This window comes from Notolepis coatsorum (genome assembly GCF_963971535.1).
Source record: "Notolepis coatsorum genome assembly, chromosome: 6".
NCBI lineage: Eukaryota > Metazoa > Chordata > Actinopteri > Aulopiformes > Paralepididae > Notolepis > Notolepis coatsorum.
The window spans coordinates 71,964,325-71,970,324 of NC_140170.1; the positions used below are offsets into that span (position 1 = coordinate 71,964,325).

A 6,000-nucleotide genomic window follows, 5' to 3' on the forward strand; every position below is an offset into this window, starting at 1 on the left:
GAGTCATCATCCCACGTATCCCTATCCTCAGTTTCCTTAGAAACATTTGCACAGTTTTGGCATTGACATAGATCTGTACATGGCAGTTTTGCAGACACACAGGAACATCTTCCTGCAACCGCAGTGGACTACCTGCTGCAACACACTATCAGGGGCCGGATTTGTAGTCATCCAGGTCACTGTTAACTCCCCATCCTCAAGGTGCCACCCATTGCCAACGGGTGAAGGGGCACACATTACAGCTTTCAATGAATGTCTCATTATAGCTGCTTGGAATTTGACATTTTGCAGTGTTGGTACAAGGCATCACTTGTCGGGGGCATAGAGAGTTCTGGCTAAGCCGATGACGCCATGCAGAATGCTTTGTATCTTGCATCATTCACATTCTTAGCTGATGGCTGGCCATACAGGTGGAACACATATTTGCTAAGACCATCAAAGGTAGACTGGTCTAGGGTAAAACTGCTACCCAGTTCTGTAAATGCAGTCAGTACTCCTTTTTCTCACAAGCAACAGCAAATGTTTTCATCTTGCCCTTGCCATGAAAGGCACTTGTAGAGTCACAACCCCAATAGATCCCAATAAGTGCTCGACACACATTGGTGCCACCAAGGGCTGATGACACCTAAGCGCTACACTAATATGAAAAATAGACTATTTGATGCTGTTCTGAGAGACAGTTTAGCTGTGTTTTTATAGTTTACATAACTAGCATTCTAGTTTTCTTCAGATACTGTATGCCATCTAGTTAGCCCCCCCCCCCCCCCCCCCAGCGGTGCATGCTAGCTCTATTGTCCTAATGTGTGTGTGGGGAGGAATAGGTGAGGGTAACACAAGCATTGGTTCCTAAAGCTAACATACTTTAAACATCCCTATGAACTAGCAGAGCTACATAAACATCACTGTAAAACAATACAACTAGATGGCATACAGTGCAGTATCTGAAGAAAACTAGAATGCTAGTTATGTAAACTATAAAAACACAGCTACACTGTCTCTCAGCACAGCATCAAATAGTGTATCCACATCTTGAGCTGCAGAACATGTTGTGGCCCGTTTCTCAGCTGTATCCAAGTGCTTTTTGTCGATAAAACGCCTATAGCAAGTAGCGTGAAAACCAGCATTTCCAGGAACATTGGCAAACTCGATCTCTAAACAATGTTTGTATGTCTCCGCAATGGTATGATTCTTGCCTGGCAAGTTAAGCCACCATTCGACGCAGCTTCTATATCTATCCCACCGTGTCTGTGTAAAATCTTGTACACTTTCTTTCTGAACGGACGTGAGATGCATATAACATTGTTTAGAAACCTTTTTGCGAACATTAGAAGGTGTTTTTTGTCAATTTTCGTCCTCTTCTGTACTCGTCGATATGTACTCCATGGATTCCATGCTACTGCTAGACTGTTTACACAAATTTGGGTAACACTTTATAATAGCACTCAAGGTATTTGTAGATAATGAACTAATCATGAACAAACCATTTATATACATTCGTAAATGATTATTAAATCATGTATAACTATATTTATATAACATTTACAAATTAGTTATACATTATTTATAACTCATTATCAACATTGTTTGTACTTGATTTGTTCATCATTAAATAATGTTATTTAATGTGTAGTCACACATTTGTAGATGCTTTCGCGAGGAAAGATCTATTATCGACTTTAAAAGTTAGGGATGCTCGATATTGGCTTTTTTACCGATACCGATATACCGATATTGTCCAACTCTTAATTTCCGATACCGATATCAACCGATATCAACCGATACCGATATATGCAGGGTCCCCCCCCCCCCCCCAAAATCGAATAATTTCAGGTAATTAACATTACATATCTCTTGTTGTGGAATTAACACAACATTATGCATACTTCTGACAATAAATAAAATCAGATTTTGTTCTTACTTGCTTGCCTGGGTAAATAAATTTTATAGAAATGTAAAAAAAAATTTAAACCGATATCGATATTTTCCGATATCACATTTTAATGCCGATATCGGCCGATAATATCGGTAGGCCGATAATATCGGACATCCCTATTAAAAATATAATTGTGCAAAACCGGCAGGATTGTAGACTTTTTATTCCTAAATCCACACAAAAAGATCTTTCACCCAGAGTGAAAATGTCATAGTCCCCCAAGGTGGGAACGGGTTGAAACGATAAAGTATATGGTACAGTACATGATATACAGTATAGAGTACAGTAAATTATATACAGTGTATGGTACAGTACATGATATACAGTGTATGGTACAGTAAATTATATACAGTATATGGTACAGTAAATTATATACAGTATATGGTACAGTAAATTATATACAGTCTATGGTACAGTAAATTATATACTGTATATGGTACAGTAAATTATATACAGTATATGGTACAGTAAATTATATACAGTCTATGGTACAGTAAATTATATACCGTATATGGTACAGTATACAGTATATTGTACAGTAAATTATATACAGTATATAGTACAGTAAATTATATACATTATAGAGTACAGTACATTATATACAGTATATGATACAGTATACAGTATATAGTACAGTAAATTATATACAGTATATAGTACAGTACATGATACACAGTATAAAGTGCAGTAAATTATATACAGGATATGGTACAGTAAATTATATACAGTATAGAGTACAGTCAATTATATACAGTATAGACTACAGTACATGATATACATTATATGATACAGTATACATTATATAGTACAGTAAATTATATACAGTATATACAGTACATGATATACAGTATAAAGTGCAGTAAATTATATACAGAATATGGTACATTAAATTATATACAGGATATGGTACAGTAAATTATATACAGTATATAGTATAGTACATTATATACAGTATATAGTACAGTACATGATATACAGTATATGGTACAGTAAATTATATACAGTATAGTACAGTACATTATATAGAATAGAATAGAATGATCTTTATTATTGTCATTGTTACAATGTTACAACGAAATTTAAAATGCAGCCCTAGGTGCTAGCCGCCACACAGTCCTAGATCATAAAAACACAGTCCTAAACACAGTATTAAATATAAAAACAAGAGTAAGGCATAATAGACATAACATAAACATAAGCAGGGGGGGGTATAAAAGATAATTGCACTATCCCTTAATGTTGTGTGTGTGTGTGCGTGTGTGTGCGTTTGGGGGGGAGGGAGGGGGGGGGGGTTGTTGTTTTACATTTTAGCTGAGTTTAGTGCACATATGGCCCTGGGATAAAAACTAAACTTCAGTCTGTTAGTCCGGGTGGGCATGACGCTGAAACGCCTGCCTGAGCGCAGACGTATGAGGTGTTTGTTGCCAGGGTGGTGTGGGTTCTTTAGTATTTTCACTGCTTTTTTAAGGCAGCGGGAGTTATAGAGTTCTTCCAGTGAGGGGAGAGGGCATCCAATGATTTTTTGGGCCGAGTTGACGACCCTCTGGAGCGCCTTCCTCTCTGCGGCGTGCAGCTGAGGAACCACACGTTGATGCAGTAGGTGAGGATGCTTTCCACGGAGCAGCGGTAAAAGGACACAAGCAGGTCTTGTCTAAGGTGGTAATTCCTGAGTATTCTCAGGAAGTAGAGTCTCTGTTGTGCCTTCTTCACGATCGCCTTGGTGTTGATTCTCCAGGTCAGGTCATCCTCCAGGTGGACGCCCAGGAATTTGATGACAGAGACTCTCTCCACGCATCCCCCGTCGATGTACAGTGGCTGTATGTCAGTCTTCTTCCTCCTGTAGTCCACGATCATCTCCTGGGTTTTTAGTTTATTCAGCTGCAGGTTGTTGATTTTGCCAAGGGCTGACAGCTGCTCTACCTCATTGCGGTATGCGGTCTCGTCGCCTTTTGAGATACAGCCCACCACGGTGGTGTCGTCAGCGAACTTGATGATGGTGTTGCTGGGGTGGACTGCGGTGAAGTCGTGGGTGTAAATAGAGTAAAATAAGGGACTCAGCACGCAGCCCTGGGGGGATCCAGTATATAGTACAGTAAATTATATACAGTATATAGTACAGTAAATTATATACTGTATATGGTACAGTAAATTATATACAGTATATGGTACAGTAAACTATATACAGTATATAGTACAGTAAATTATATACAGTATATGGTACAGTAAATTATATACAGTATATAGTACAGTAAATTATAAACAGTATATGGTACAGTAAATTATATACAGTATATAGTACAGTAAATTATATACAGTATATGGTACAGTAGGCTACATGCTACATTGAGATACAAGATAATATTTTGCAATGGAGACCTGGCCAAGATAACAGCAATAACATTTGCGATAGGTACCTCACAGAGACTCACACAGCAATAAAATGTGTGATACAACATCACACAAGAACACAATAAAAGTGCATGTATACTATACAATATACAATACATCACATAAAACACAAAAACCCAAAACACAAAACAGAATAGTCTACATGATAGTAAAAGTGTATGACAGTATAATACAGGGTAATACAGTCATTTTGCAGTGACCCGAATACAGAAAGCAGTGACATTCTTCTTGTAAGAAGTTATGTAAACAGATTTTAATTTGCAGAGAGAACAGGGTGTCTAAGTGGATACGGTCTTGTAGCCCATTCCATGCCCAAGGTGCGAAGCGAGAAAAAGCTGTCCTTCCTAGTTCAGTCTGTATTCTGGGAGTTTTTAAAAGTAGCCATCTTGTGGACCTGGTATGGTAGCTGCTAGAGGCAAAGCAAATGAGACTAGAAAGATATAGGGGAAGCTTCCCTAGGACGGCCTTATATATAAAAACATACATGTGTGATTTCCTCCGTACGTACAGAGAGGTCCATCCCAACATTTGATAAAGCACACAATGGTGAGTAAGCCCAGCACTAGTGATGAAGCGCAGAGAAGCATGGTACACACTGTCAGGTACACTTACAGACAGGAATGTGGCTTGAACAAGTTTCTTTCTGGCCTCAAAAGAAAAGCATTGTTTGTTGCGAAAGAAAAAAACAAGTTTTAGTTTAAGTTTCTTTGTGAGGTTTCCAATATGCATTTTAAAAGATAGCCTTTCATCCAACCATAGCCCAAGATATGGTACAGTAAATTATATACAGTATACAGTACCATCAATTATATACAGTAGTACAGTTTTATGTCCTGCGTATTCATACTGTTGCTTATTCCTTCTTTGTTTCTCTGTTCATTTGTTTTGCTCATTGTCAGTGTCTTTGGGTTCTTAAAGCGCTTTATAAATAAAATGTATTATTATTATTATACAGTATATGGTACAGTATGTGATATACAGTATATAGTACAGTACATGATATACAGTATAATGGTGCAGTAAATTATATACATTACAGTATATGGTCCAGTAAATTATACAGTATATGGTGCAGTAAATTATATACAGTATAAAGTACAGTAAATTATACATTATATGGTACAGTAAAGGATATGCAGTATAAAGTACAGTAAATTATACAGTAATTAATCAAGCCAGACTGTTGCCTTGAAGGAATGTTAATCCATTGCTGCAATAAATACTGCATCTAGTCTTCAATGGCACGTTAAGCTGAGGTCGCTTGTACTGACTTTAAGAAAGTTTATCATTAGTGGTCGACTAATATGGGTTTTTCAATGGCTGATACTGATATTTAAAGAGCAGGGCCGCTGATGGCCGATATAATGATAGTTCTTTTTGCATATGATAAAAACAACTTAAAAAAAAAAGAAAAAAAAATGTATTTATAACAAATGGGACACAAATCAATATAAGATAAGATAAGATAACATATTCCTTTATTGATCCCCTTGGGGAAATTCGGCATAGCAGCATGGGGGAGGGTCGGGGGAGGGGAGGTACAGGAAATTAGATTAGATAATATAATTAGATCTTAATATAGAAATATAAGAAAAATAAACAGTGTGAACAATATAATCAACTCTGGATATAAATACATGAGAAAAATAAGATAAGGG

The 6,000-nt window shown here is 37.1% G+C and overlaps 1 protein-coding gene across 23 annotated transcripts in view; it reads left to right on the forward strand.

Annotated features, from left to right (window-relative positions):
- Positions 1 to 6,000, forward strand: part of cast (calpastatin) — a 114,927-nt gene that overhangs the window by 6,260 nt on the left and 102,667 nt on the right. The window lies entirely within an intron of this gene.